The sequence below is a fragment of the Anoplolepis gracilipes genome, chromosome 8 (assembly GCF_047496725.1).
Source record: "Anoplolepis gracilipes chromosome 8, ASM4749672v1, whole genome shotgun sequence".
In the NCBI taxonomy this organism is placed as follows: domain Eukaryota; kingdom Metazoa; phylum Arthropoda; class Insecta; order Hymenoptera; family Formicidae; genus Anoplolepis; species Anoplolepis gracilipes.
In genome coordinates, this window is record NC_132977.1 from 12,248,933 (window position 1) to 12,264,628 (window position 15,696).

The 15,696-nt window shown below is 33.6% G+C and overlaps 1 long non-coding RNA gene across 1 annotated transcript; it reads right to left on the reverse strand.

The window, feature by feature from the left end:
- Nucleotides 1–7,980: 7,980 nt before the first annotated feature.
- LOC140668899 (uncharacterized) lies at nucleotides 7,981–10,138 on the reverse strand. The gene is made up of 3 exons (XR_012047261.1): nucleotides 9,666–10,138; nucleotides 9,389–9,575; nucleotides 7,981–9,317 (listed from the first exon to the last, which is right to left on the reverse strand). It is a non-coding gene; the product is annotated as an uncharacterized lncRNA (long non-coding RNA).
- Between the last annotated feature and the right edge of the window lie 5,558 nt (nucleotides 10,139–15,696).

The following is a 15,696-nucleotide window of genomic DNA, read 5'->3' on the forward strand; positions in this document are numbered from 1 at the left end:
CATCGAATCGTAAAGCGGTGTCACAGGAGATGCAAGTATGTAAATCAAACAATGTCAATAATCACTATAGATGATGATCTTGATAACATATACCAAAATTATTGAAATCTAGAGATGGTGCGTTAAGCTAAATAATTATCAGAAATTACCAGACATTACTTTAAAGTATAACTTATTCTAATCTGATTATACCGTGATTATTGTAAGTTAAAACACTATTTTGCAAATAAAATTTTAATTTACCAAATATACTAACATATAATTTTGATTTAATAGTATTTTCTTTTTAAGAAATCATATACATATACTAATAAATAGTAAATACAATTACGATCAAACCTTTTATATATGTACACAATTACATATACAATTTATCCATATTAAAATATTTAGTAAATATTTCAAGTATCGAAATCATTCTCAATGACTTTGATATCATTATTAATACATTAATAATTTTAAGTGATTTTCATACAAGTTTCTTTTTCTTTTCTTTTTTGAGAATGATTATTGTCAAAGTCCTTGCTACTTGTGTGATGCTATAGTACGACACGATACCTGTTGTCGATTAAGAAAACGAATATATTTAATAAATTAATAATTTAAAGCAGAGCGAAGCATTAGTTGCAGTTGTCAGCCAATTTTCATAGTTGATATTTATTGCTCCCTCGCTTCTATTCGCGTCTTAGCAACATGCTACTGAATGCGTGTAATTAAAGTGTAAGATAATCTGTCTTATGAGCATTCATGCTAACAGCGATAGGATTTTATTATCATTCGTGCGAAAGAGAGAAAGAAAAAAAAGAAAAAGAAACAAAGAGAGACGAAAGGAGAGAGTAATATAGACAGAGAGAAAAGGACGGAACGAAAAAAGAAAGAGAGGTAGAAAGAGAATTTAGTTTTAATTATTATATTAACAAAATAAAAATTATTTTAAATAAAGAAAAAAATTAAGCAACATTTAAGAGAGAGAGAGAGAGAGAGAGAGAGAGAGAGAGAGAGAGAATGATACGGGAATTTTTAAAATCATTTCACACTTTAGTTACGTGCTTCAGACGACTATAATAGATGCTATAATAGACTATAATAGACGATAATATGCAAACAGCAAAGGAGAAACTACGAAAATTGATCTGAGAGTTGCAACTAATTATCCAAAATTATAAACTGTTCCAGGATATCATTTGTGTATGTCATGTTAGGTTCAGTCATAAAATATAAAATAAAACCATAAGTAAGCAACAAATTTGGAGCCAAAGTTTACTAAAATAAGATTATTATTAATCGATTTCCTTCATTACCCCTTCTGTTAAAATACATTAATTCCAGGAAATATTTAACCAATTTCATTAGGAGATTATATGAATTACATAACTCTGCAGATGTAATTTTATTAAAAATAAACAAATGATGTGAATAAGATTTATTGAAAAGAATTTACAAGAAGATTCTGAGAACACACATGACAGCGGCAACCATATAAATACCAAAGATAAAGAAAAATTTGGTGTTAGATCTTAGAAACTTCTCTCTTACGCAATTTACAGTTTACTTGATCGCACTAAGTAAAAGAAATAAATAATTGTTAAAGTTGACATAAAAACAAACAAGTACGCTATCAATTATGAGTCGCTATAAGTCAAAATAAAACGAAATCTTACAATTTTTCATATAGAGTTCTCTTCTTTTCTCTTGCTTTCTCTCTCTCTCTCTCTCTCTCTCTCTCTCTCTTCCTCTCTTATTAATTTTTTAATATATTTATTGATTGAGTAAAAAATTGATCAAAAAGTAATTAATTAATCGATTGCAATTTTAATTAGATAATAATAAGATTAATTTTTTTTTATAACCTATAACTCATATAAGTCTCTTTCTGTATTTTTGTCTATCAACTTTTATATAACTATTATTGCACACTGCTGCATCAAACGCACTTATATTCGAATCAATTTATCAATATACTTGCATTTTCTATTCAATGTACATGTGTTTTGATACATATATTTGCATGCGTTCCATAATTTTAAAGAAATTCCTTGAGAAAATATTAAGATTTTCACACACTATATACATATATATATATATATATATATATATATATATATATGTACAATTAATTTATATATAATTTATGGAATTTATATATAATAATAAGCTTTATAAAAATAAACATAACTATTATAAGTTAAGTTTATACGAATTAAATACTCGTATAATAATATGCTGTATTGTGATCTTGTCCGTTGAATTAGCTATATATTTGTAAAATAAAGTTCTCTTTCAATGCTACTTTCTCACTATTCATATTTATTATATGATCACATTAGAATTTTAAAACGAATAAAAACGCGCAATATTTTCATTTTACTCATGTATTATTAAAAAAAAAAGTGGAAATTGAAGGAAAACTTTATAATAAGAATAATGATTTTGGTGACTTCAATACAGATAGTTGACTATACTTCTTCTATCTATGGATTTATCGTCAAACTGTAATATGTATTATATGTTCTTTTACAAAATTTAATAATAATTGCAAAAATAAATTGTCGAAAAACAGAAAAATTATGCGTCCATTCTTTTTGGTGAATAATTTATTTTTGTCCAGTCTGTCGATTCTAGATTCCTCTTAAACAATATCAGTAAAAATTATAATTATAATTACAAAATTACAATGTCACAGAAAACTTACAGTGAAGCTCAAAAGTTTTAATATATTTTTTAATATTTTTTTAATATATTTCTTTTGACAAATTATTTTTTGTAAATTACTTTAGTAATAACAATACTATATATATTAAAGTTTATAATATAAACTGTCTCTTTGCACACATAATAACACATGTTTATAACCATTATATTTTGATGAATATTAACTGAATATTTTTTTTTACATAAATAAAGTTTGCTTTATTACGGCTCATAAGTTTCATAATAATATTTAACCATTAGATAGCAATTTTTTTGTAAACAAAAAACTACAAAAAAAAATTATACTATGTTAGTGGAACATGTTAGTTGTATATCCTTTAGTCCTCGATAACACAGCTTTACATTTTTTGAGCATAGATTCCATAAGTTTTATTATACACTTTCGGAGTAGTTTCGTTTACTCATTTTACAAAACATAAAAAATTACATATGTAGATTTTCTTGATTAGAGAAATTCTCTGTCTTCTTCAATAAATGTTGAATTGAATTCAAGTCAGTACTTTGATTAATTCAAAATATTGATTTTCCTCTTTACAAAATATTCTTTAAGCTTAGAACGATATTTTGGATCGTTATTCGGCTGGACTATTTAATTTTGTTTAATTTTGGCATATTTTTTTGACATAAAATACAAAATTTTAAGATTTTATGATAACTTGATAAATAAATCGATTTATTATATCTTTTACGTGAAACTAGTGCTCTTAAATGTAAACATGTGCCCCATATTTTATAATAGATACTTTATATCGTAGATTATTTTTTTCATTTTGAGGAGACTAAATTACTTGCTATTTTCTGATGGTGTGCAATATGTCTCTCCCAAAATCTGTAAAACATGGCCAGGAATATGTCATGACTAAATATGTTTATTTGTCATTCCTTATTCCATGTGGAAGATACTATAAATTGAGTTATTTATCAGAATATATTAAAAAAAAACAAATATTATATAAATTTTATTGTTCCCCTCAAGGTTAAATTGTATTGAATATTACAAAAACTTTTTCAACCAAACAAAGATCAAACAAACAAAACTTACATCCAATTAGTTATTAACTAATTCTTATCTAACTTACTTACTATTTTACTTATCTTACTTACTAACTTATAACTAGCTTCTCTACCTTCTATCACCTTTTTTTCATGAGCCGAAAGAAAGAAATGCATTTACGGCCCAGGAGTAGTGTGGCACTCGCCGCCCCGGGCAGAAAAGTGCCCCAACCGAAATACCGACTAAAACCTCCGCTCCTGTATTAATTTGATCTTCTTCTAGAGGGGCCCCTTCACCCACTAAGACATCTCGACCCCCATCCACCAACACCTCCAGAGTTGGTGAGGGGACTGAGATCAACAACTTTGAGGGACTCAGGAGCTCAAAAGACTCCCTGATTTCTTTCCTAAACAGCTCGAACTGCCGCCTAATTGTGGTCTCGATCTGGTTTTCCAGGTAGTCCCCGAGCGTCCCCGACAGCTCACCCGTTATGGAAGCGACCGCGACGCAGTCGCAGCTCCTGAGTTTCCAGACCAGAGAAACCGTCCTCCGTAGAGATAGCTTTCTCTCTCTCTCTCTCTCTCTCTCTCTCTCTCTCTCTCTCTCTCTCTCTCTCTCTCTCTCTCTCTCTCTCTCTCTCTCTCTCTCTCTCTCTCTCTCTCTCTCTCTCTCTCTCTCTCTCTCTCTCTCTCTCTCTCTCTCTCTCTCTCTCTCTCTCTCTCTCTCCCTCCCTCTCCCTCCCTCTCCCCTCCCATTCCTTCACCCTTTCAATCTCCTCCTCACTCTCCCCTTCTTCCCCCACCCTTTCTCTTTTTTTATCTCACCCCCATTTTTCTCCCCATCCGCCCTTTCCCCTCTTACCCATTTCAGTTTCCTCAGTCATTCCTTCCTCTTCTCATCTTTACTTAATACTTTCGTCATCATCTTCTGCCAGCTCCTCTCCTCCCCCCACTCTAAATATTCCTCCCAGGCATGCTACTATGACTCCCTTCTATTTCTACACACTCTACACAACCTATCGCCATCCGTTTTCCAGTACCAATTATCCTTCAACCCATTTCCCAACCTATACATCGCTAACCTCTGTCACCTATTCTCCCCTCACCCTTTTTTTATATATTCTGATATTCCATCCCCTTTCATCCATACATATCATTTATTATATCTCGATTCCTTCATCCTCTCCCATCTTTCTGTTCTCTGTATCTTCTTATTCTTTTTTACTGTTTTCTCAAAATCTACTGCTCTCTCCTCCACTTCCCTCAAATCCACTCTCCTTTTTTCAAAATAGCTTCTCCTTTCCATTTCCCATTTCGACAAACCCACCTCTTTTCTCCCCTCATCTCCTCTCAAAATTTCCTTGGTATTTCACTTCCTTTACTTTACTCTCCTTCAATCTCCTTTCAAACCTCAAAGCTCTTCTTGCCGCTCTCTCTCTTAGTTTCCCTATCTGTTATTCCTTTCTCACAATATACCTCGGGGTATCCCACTCCACTCCCATCACCCATCTCAAATACCTATCCTGCAGCCCCTCTACCTCCTTCCTTTCCCACCACCTCCAAATTTTCATCCCATATCCCACCATCGACCAGACTAACGCATCAAACCTAACAACAACCGTCTCTTCCAATCTTTTTCAAATCTTCTCTTTCCTATTCTCCACACTGTCCCCATCACCGCTGCCCCTCTCTTAATCCTATCTTTTATGTGTGTTTTTTGTTTCCCCATTCTTCTGTATCGGTTACCATAAATATGAAAAACTTACATCTTACTAGCTGCATATTAAAAATCATACTAAAACTTTCATCTTATTGCCCCCCTCTAAGATGACCTTCACCCGCTCCCTTATTTCCCCCTAAGCTTCTTTAACCTTCTTCCCACTCATCTTCACCTCCCTAGCGTCTTCCTAAATTTCTCTCTTCCCTCTTTGGACCACACTCATTTCCCTCCTTTCTTCTCTGGCCCTTCCGCTGCCGCCACCCTTTTTCCTAATCCACATTACCAATAGATAGTGGTCCAAGTCTATCTCGCCCCCTACTTCCAATCTTTCTATTCTTTCCTTCTCTTCCCAACTTCCTATCACATAGTCTATCACCGACTCCCTCCTTGCTCTCGTATATATCCACTCTCCTTTCTCATCCCTTGCAATTCCACATTAAATATTTCCCAGCCCATCTCCTCTACTCTTTTCACTAACTTTTCCTCTCTTCTTTGTTTATCTTTTTATTCTTGGATCTCCTACCTCTCTCCCCAATCCTCTTCTGTCACTCCCCCACCCTTCTCTCCCGTCCTAGCATTAAAATCTCCTCTTATTAATGTGCTTATATTTTCTTCTTTTTCCTCTATCTAATCTCTTATATAATTCAATTTTCTGTCTATATCCCCATTTACATATACTTCCACTATCCTCCACAACCTCGCCCCTAATTCTACCTCAACTACTACCATACCATCCATCTCCTTTTCAATTTCCACCTTTCTCACTTCAATTCCGCTTCTAATACCTACTAATATTCCTCCCATTGCCCTCCCTTTTTTGCTTTTCTACTTTGCTAACTCCACTTCCCACCTAAACCCTCTTGGTAAAACTCCTCTCATCTTCCTCTATCCTTCCCATCAATCCAAGTCTCACTCAATATAATGACCAAATCCCATTCCCTCACTTCTCTTCAAAAGTTCCTCTTTTTACTCCCAGTCCCGCTACATTCCAAAACGTTATTTTACATAACCCTCTTTCCCGCTTTTACCTTTCCATCTTTCAATTACTTGCTATCTTTTTCTCCACCCTCATCTCCCTTTCTTCACCCGCTCTTTCTTCCTACATTCGTCTACTTCTTCTTGCTCTCTTCTGACACCCCTTCTAACTTTGAATTAATTTCCTTCCTCTCCCTCTCCATTGTTCTTTCTCTCTCTTGCCCTTTATTTCTCACCTTCTCCTCACCCATATACCCTTGTCCTCCCTGCTCTGTCTACCAATGCCTCCTTTCTCTTATCCCAAAATCACCATTGATCCACATCCTATCTCTTCCCACCCATACCTTGTTCCCTCTGTGCTCTTCTCTTGCCATCTCCCTCATCCTCAATCTTGTTCTTCTCACTCGCTATGTTAAATCTTCCATGATTCATATTTTACTACTTCTCAAACCTACCTTTCCCCTCCATTATCTTCCTTTTCTCCTTCTCACTGCTTAAATCTATTATCATCATCTCTCCTCATTCTTCCTTTCCTGTCCTAATCTATCTTATTTTTTTTATGTTTACTTTTGCTCTTAGTTTCCTTATCACCCTTTCAATTTCCTCCTTCAATCCTCCCTCCTCGACGCTTTTTATTATCACATTTCTCTTTATAACTTCCTTTTCTCTCTTTTCCATTTTCTTTTCCATCTCTCTTATCCTCTCTTCTATCCTCCCCTCATTTATTCTCTTCTCCCTGCCAACTTCTCTCCTTTCCATCTTCAATTTTCCTAATCTCTCGTCTAATTTTACCACCTTCTCACTTCCTATTTCCTTCTCTCTCTTTTCTAATCTCCTTTCCAAATTCCCAATCCTTTCCTCCATTTTTTCCTTCTCCATTTTCCTTTCCTCTGATCTTTCCTTATTGGAGATTTTTGGCGTCTTTTTGCTTTTTTGACAGGTGTTTTCCGCTTCTCTTTCTTCCCCTCTGCCTGCTCCCTCCATAACTTCTCTTTTCCTTTTGAGTATATCATCCATTATCCCAGTAGGTCAACTCCTTACTCGCCGAAAACGGAAGTCCAAAAAACAAATATTATCCTATGCCAGAAAAAATATGCTACAAAACTCAATATTTCAACAGGCTAACGATCCAAAACATTGTTCTAAGTTAATTGAAAAATATTATATAAAGAGAAAGATCAATATTTTAAAGTTATCTAGTTAAAATACTAACTTGAAAAATCCAATTGAATATTTATCGGAGGAGTTGGACAACTATATTAAGAGAATTTCTCTAATCAGAACAATCTTTCTATGTCTTTCAAAGTGAGTGAATTCTCTGAGAAGGTATAGGATAAAACTTATATCGAGTCTATGTCCAGAAGATGTAAAGCTGTGTTAACAAAAAAGGATGTGCAACTAACATTACAACAACATATACAGGACTATTTATACAGAAGAATTTATCGAAGAGGTATTACAATATTTAGTTGATATAAATCATTATTCTAACTATCAATTTACTAATGTTAATTAATGTCAATACATTTACAATATTTGTATAAATCTGACTATTATTAGTTCTTGTCATACCAGTCAATTAGAATTAATTTAATTACAATGTATTAATAAGATATACTACAAATATTATCAAATCATTTATACTAGTGTGCTATTAATTGTTTAATGATAAAATCTCCTGTTTTGACAATGGTCTTATAATGATTTCTTTGGTTATAGTTATCATTGCCGAACGTATAATATTGTTCGAGTCAAGGTAAATCTCCACGCTCTATCCATTGTGGTGGAAGGTCTTGTTGTCTTATTAACACTACTTGCTCTGGTTTTAATTGTTCGTCCTATTGATTGTCCACTTGTATCGCTACTGTAACTGATTAAAATATTCTTGGCTCTATTAACTCCAAAAATGTTGACGGAATTGCTCTATCTTCTCTCAATGCAACAGTTTATTTTAATTAATATCGGTTAAATTACGGCAAAGAATCCTCAGTATCTCTTCAGAATCTTTCAATATGTCAACAACCAAAAAGTGCCCTGGCGTTAAGATAACTCAAATCATTTGGATTGAAATTTATAGTGTCAAAGGATGTGAATTTAATATAGCCTCTATTTTATAGTATGCAACTCCTCGAATGTGATATAAGTTGTAAATAATATTTCATATATTTTACTGCGGCCTCCCAAAGTCCACCAAGATGTAGAGCATTGGGAGGAATAAAACACCATGATATCCTTGAATCACAGCAAAATTGTCTTAATTTACGTCTTGAATTTCTTCATTCACTCAGCGTCGCTGGAGCCGTCGGCGCAGCGCTGTGCGGCACGGTACAGCGCGACGTTGCGTTCATGAATTTTATTTTTTTTAACCATATTGCACCACTCTGATCTATTTGGCAAAAATATCTGTAAAAATAGATAATTCAAAAATGTTTTTGTAAAAATATAGTACGTGTCACTCAAAAATATCTCCCTAAAAAAAATTTAAAAAGAATTCAAAAATTTTTTTTACCAATTTTTTTTTGTCAGAAAAACTTTTTAATTTTTTTGAGCAATTATTTCATTGATCTCTACAACATATATTTTTCATGAAAATTGGTTCAGTTGTTTTCAAGAAAAATTACTTTTTTGATATTTTTCCTTCTCCATAACTCTCACAAAAATGTTATTTCGAGGTAAACGTTTGACATAATTTTATATTACATTGATGTCAACTTATGACACCAATTTGGACCTGGTACATGTGGAGGGCAGATTTGCCTACTTTATCCGGCTATACCCTTTAGCTGCTATGGCCCACGGAATAATTTCAAAATTTGCATTTGGCCTGCCGTAAAATTTAAATGCACACCCCTGCTTCAGGGTTTCTATATAAGCGAATATGAAACATCGAGGACGATATTTGGCGAGTAAGAGATATCTAATAAAATTTATTTAATTAAAATAAAATTTAAACCAAAAGATTAAGTATAAAATGTGTAAAGTTATTACCTTGCTCCCCCTTCAGCTCGTAATTTGAATTATTTTCTTTTTCCTCTAGTTCCACTTCTTCCTCGTCTTTTACTTCTTTCTCTTCTTTTCTTTCGTCTTCTCCTCATTCTCAGAAATTGCACGCACTTCCATTTTCTCCTCTTTATTTTCCTTCTGTTCTTCTTTTTCTCCCTTTATTTGCTACGTTCTTATATAAAAAATATCGTATTATTATTTCTCTTGTTTAAAAAATCTTTTTATAGTATTTTTATTCACTGTAATGTTTTTTCTTACTTACTTGCAAGCGGAGTGAATATGCCCGTCTCGTCAAATAGATTTATTTTCTCGGGAATGTGCCTCCTCCGCGACATTCTCATTGTCTCCCATTAAATCAATAACAGAATATTCGATTTCCAGAGTTAATATAATGCGTATGCGTCCTAAAATGTACAATAATATTTTAAATATGTTATATTTTAATATGTTAAAATTTGAAAAATAATAATTTTGTTTTCCAACCTCGGAATAAAATATATGTTGAAACATACGCGAAGGTTCGGCCTTAGATGAAGTATCCGGTTGTTGTCCTCTATTACATATTCTTAGCGTCAATGCCGCAAGACGATTTTCTGTTATTTGCGGACGTCGATTTTTCTTGATTGCCGCGATCGCAATCGGGCGCGCAACGTTTAAAATTTTTTTGATTTAAATAATTAAATTTATTTTATAATTTTAAACGCAATAAAAATAGAAATAAAAATTCAACATTTTTATTTTACTTTTGAAGAAATCGGTGAAAATATAGAAGAAGAAATTTCACGTGATTGCCCACATCATTCTCTTTCTCACCAAAAGCACCTCCGCGTTTTAATAACTTCTTCGGCAATAATAAAAAATTCGCGAAAAGTAGTAAAATGACCTAGGTAGAATAATAGCGCGAGCACCACGCTAGGACACTCACTCGCAAACTTTCCAAAAACAATACCTAATTTATTTTCTCGTTGCTCAATATTTCGGATAAAAATTTATCAAACTTTTTTCTCACAAACTCTGCGCCAGCAAAATACAAATTTTAATAATATTTTTCAGCTTTGCCGTAATAGAATTTACTCACTCGTTTATACACGCGTTAGATAAATTCAAAATTTGAAATGAGTTTTTACCAATAGGGAAAACTATATTTATACATTTTAAAGAAAACGTCTTTTTAGAAAGAGGAAAACATTTTTTTATTTTACTGGTTAAGTTTTTTAAACAAAATTCGATATAACTTGAGAGCGATACATACCAAAAGCGTGCTCTGTTTTATTATTATAATTCTTTCTTTTATAATGAATTATCGGTTAATTTCAAAGAAGGAAATACCGACAATAATCAGTTTTTACATTTTTTTTTATACGTGGCGCAAACTTTTGTATTTGCCGAATGCCGCCAATTTATGATATGTATCGTGAAAAAATTTCGAAAAAACCAACAAGTAATAAACATTTATCATCTTTTATATAAATTTTATATATAATACTGGCTTTTGTCTTTTTTCTTGTCTTATTTTCATAGAAATTCTCTAAATTATATATTGAATACAATTTGGATATTTAAATAGGATATTAAATAGATATTAAATTTTCTTTTATTATATTTTTCAATATTTCTGTAAAACTGCGTTATAAAAATTTGATTATAAAATTGTTTCTCGCTAAACTTTAGTCGAGTCACGAGCAAACGAGTCTAGGGGGTATACATTTCGAACATGATTATTCTAAACGTGGTTATTACGAGCGTGGCCATTTCGAACATGGCCATTTCCAAAGAAAAAAGAAACTAAGGAGGGAGCATTTGATTTGAGAAATGAGGACGGATATGCTATATATATAAAAGTAGACGCTCAAGATGGCCGCTCACGAGCGCCAAAATTGAATTGAGTTTTCATTGCAGTATGATGGAACATAAACAACACACTATACACATACACGCATAAAAATACGCTATAGCTATAGAAAACATGCGTATTGCGCATGTCACAAAAGTTGACGCTTAAGATGAGCTGCTCGATTACTTCCGTCCCCAGTGAATCGTACCCTCACTACCGATACATTCTCTTCTTAGTTCTTTCCTCTTTGGCCATTTCGAACTTCGTGCAATATTTTCCGTGGTCATTCCGAACGTGTGCAAAACGAAGGTGGTCATTCCGAACGTGGGCAAATCGAACGTGGCTATTCTAAACGTGAGTAATTTAAATACTTCTTTAATTTACTCGACATAATTGAAAAATTAAAGTTAGAAATAATTAGTATTACAAAAACAGAAACCATTAATAACGTACCATGAACTAATATTAAATTATCACTTCAGTTAATATTTACCAACTAAAGTAATTATTTATAATGGATTAATTAAATAATTACTCCTCTTAAAGACTTACAACCTTTTATTATTGGAGAAATGCACTATCTACTTACGGAAGGATATCGCGGTGTTACGAAAACATACACGAGAATCAAGCATTTATTGGGGAACTTAAAATTAGATATTCAATGATATATTCAACAATATTTACAATGTTAACTTAAGAAACTTGTTCGAGTCAAGACCAAACAGCCAATGATAATCACAGACACGCCAGGATCTTTCTTCGATAAAGTTGCAATGGATATCGTAAGACCACTGCCAAAAACCGAAAGGGGCAATGAATATATCTTAACGTTACACGATCAATTAACAAAATTTTGCATGGGAATACTGTTATCAAACCAAACCTCTGAAACCGTTGCAGAAGCTTTCGTAGATAGATTTGTCTGGGTATTCGGAGCATCGAAAAGCAATATTGACAGATCAAAGACGAAATTTCATTAGTAATTTAATGAACAAGATTGTAAATTATTCAAAATACGCAAATTTCGCACAACCGCTTTTTATTCTCAATCAAACGGATTACTAAAACGATCACATCAGGCATTAGGAAAATATCTGAAACAATATGCAAGTGAATAAAAACAATGGGATAGATGGATCAGTCTCGCAATGTAACTATAATACTAATGTACACGATGTAACCAAACACACTTCATACGAATTAGTTTTAAAATAGCGAGGTAAAATAATGAGCATTTCATAAAACAAACCTCTTGCTTTAGAAGATAAATAAGCGAGCTACGATGAATATTTAATAAATCTTGTCATATAATATACTACATACGATTAAAAAAAACGCACGCGATAGTGCAGTATAACCAAAAATTAAATCAAAATTTATTACGACAAGAAAATTTTACAAGAACTCACCAAATTTTTTGTTTTTTTGTTAAAAGGTCCGAAACTAGGTAAATTCGGAGATCAATATACTGGACTTCACAAAGTTTTAGAAATCTTAAATAAAAACAACGAGAAAATTAGAATAAAGAAAACTATAGTCGAATTGTATATCCGAACCGCTTGCAAAGGAATTGGAAAAACCAATAGAAAAGTGGCCCTAGTCAAATTGGCTGAAATTTTAGTATGATGTAGTCCTGACTATCCTGATCAAAAGTCTCAATGGCCACAAGTTCAGAAAATGGCTAATTTCCAAGATATTTGATCTCAAAGTGTTGAAATCGGTGATAGCTCATCGTGAAAAACTCTTATTTTCAAAGCTTTGCAACATCAGGACTACATCATACTAAAATTTCAGCCAATTTGACTGGAGCCACTTTTTCATTGGTTTTGTGCAGGGTCCTTTCACACATAGCCCTAATGTTATTAATTAAAACCACGAACTTTCAGATGGATTCCAGAATTAGAAGAATTATCACAGTAATAATAATATTAATAATCAAATTATATCAGACACACGGAATAATAGGCTACGATTGTGGATCTCCGTCAACAAATCTAACCACTTTATCGCTATTGGTAAATTCGAAGTTGATTCTCTGCCCAAAAACAGAAGTTTATGCGGTTATTAAAATCATTTTCATGAAAAGCCTGATGCAAAACTGAATGATAAGGATGTATTTTCGCTTCCTTTGAACAGTGCCAAACAGTCATGTAATTTGATCTAGCGTCAACAGCTAATCTTCTTGTCGAATCTTGAGGCTTTAAGTACGTTGTAGGAATGGTGTTGTCTATCTGGATATCTTTCACCGTACAAACGTGCTGCTTTCTTAAAACACTTCTGACTTTCCCCTAACAGCATCAACATATCAAAAACTTCCTCATTGTTAAACACTATAATAAAAGTATTGAAAATAAATGTAAAATAAATCAACACTTGCGTCAAGAAAAATTTTCAAATTTTATTCCACAATGCGAAATTTCACTTTGAAATAAAAAGAAATTTAATATAATGTTTACAACATAAACCTACTGTGCGGGATTGTTCCGCGAGAACTGATTCTCTCTCGACAAAGAGAGATGGCGCGTGACAAATGACACCACAAAATAAAGATATAAGAGTTTTAATGAACACGACACATTTGTTACACAAAATCGGATGGAATCCGTAACATGCTTCTGTTATTACAATGATCGCAGACTCTATTGAATCGATACTTAACTCTAATACGATAGCTTAGCCGCGAATAGTCGTTAACAAAAGTGTGACGATATCACTCGCGACACTTTTTACGTTATTCTTGAAATAGGCGAGCACTTGTTATACCTCACCGTGTAATGTATGTAAGGTACACTCGCACACAGTCTTATTCACAACAGTGTTCGACTCGCTATAATGTCTCACTAGCGGAAGCGCACGCCGAGCGCTAGAAGAGCTTGCGGTCACACGAAATGGATGCCGACCGTGATCCTTCGAGAGCTTCCACATGGCGGAAGTAACGATATCGTGATCGGCCGGGAGAACGTACGCGGCGTTATTCTGCCGCCGTTAACGCGCTAACCAATTATCCCGTTTGGCAACGTAAATAATTCACAAGAATCGTACGTTGAAGCAAAAGTCGGTATTGACAAGACTTCGTGATACTATTGTTTGGTGCTCAGTCACATTCTGCTCGGCGAAAAGCACTCGCACCGGAGAAGAAAATGGAAGCTCGTGGATTATTGATTGCGTCAGCCACTCGATGATTGACATAGCGATAGGCATCCCGCAATGATAGGCTAATCGTGTAAGTATGCGTGACATATCCTTATTACAGGTGGCGGGATGACGATTTGCAAGGATTCGAAGAGTCGCAAACGGATGGATCGAACTGATATCGATCCATCTTCACGCTGTCGCCTGTTGTTGCGTCCTGAACCTGCGCGGATCGCGAAAGTAAATAAGCGGAATAATTTTCAAAATAACGGAATACCTACAATAAGATTAAATTACATTGTCCTTGAGCAAGAAAAATAAACATCGTAACACGAGTTACAATGTTTATGTTTTGTTTGGAAGTCAATGGAAGGAATTCAAGCATTTATGAATAAAAATTAATTATTTGCATTTTTTTTGTAATAGGTTGAACGGATTAAAAAATTTTTCCTACAAAAGTTGTTTCTTTTTAAAGGTCCTATCCAATGATACTTCACTCGACCTCTCTTTCGATTTAAAATAATAAAGTTCATACCCATTTTATCGATTTCCCGGCTTTTCTAGGAAACGTAAATGTCATCATTTGATTCTTCACTAGAGCTTTTATCATAAAATTATATGTCTCCAACTTGCTACGACAAATTGTTAAAAAAATGCCTGATACGGGCGTTTTGTTACACCCTGTATATTGCATACTACTTATACAAATATTTGGTAATTATACAGACTAACGGACCACCTCCCTAACCTAACCTTCCGATATCAATGACCTTGACATATATTATTAAGGGCATGACCCTGAATAAGGTTCTGAAGATTTTAGCCGACGCTTGTTGTTTATTAGAAAATTATTAACAAAAAATGTATAATGAATATTATATAATTTTCGGATACCTTGTGCCCATGTTTTCATATTATATTGTTATATTGTATCGCTAAGAATGGTTAATCATCTTTTTTTATCTTTTTACTAAAATAATTCTATGTTCGTGACATTTCTTGTAAACGTGAAGTTCTTTTGAGAACAATAATAAATCCAACTTTCAATAAATCTATTAATTTAAATGTGATTGAATGTGTGGGCGGGGGAGGGGCGAAGCCCATCCCCCACCCCACAAAAAAGCTAACTCAACTAAACCTGTGTCTGAAGTATATGTATCATAGATTTTGCTTCGTAACACAGGTTGGATTGGATTAGTTTTTTTGTGGAGTGTGCAGGGGGAGAGGCAGATTCGGCGTCGTGAAGTCTTAGACCCCCCTCGCCCCAACCTCGGCCGTCAGATCTGGTGGCTATATGGAGAGGTGGCGAGAAATTCATTTCGGG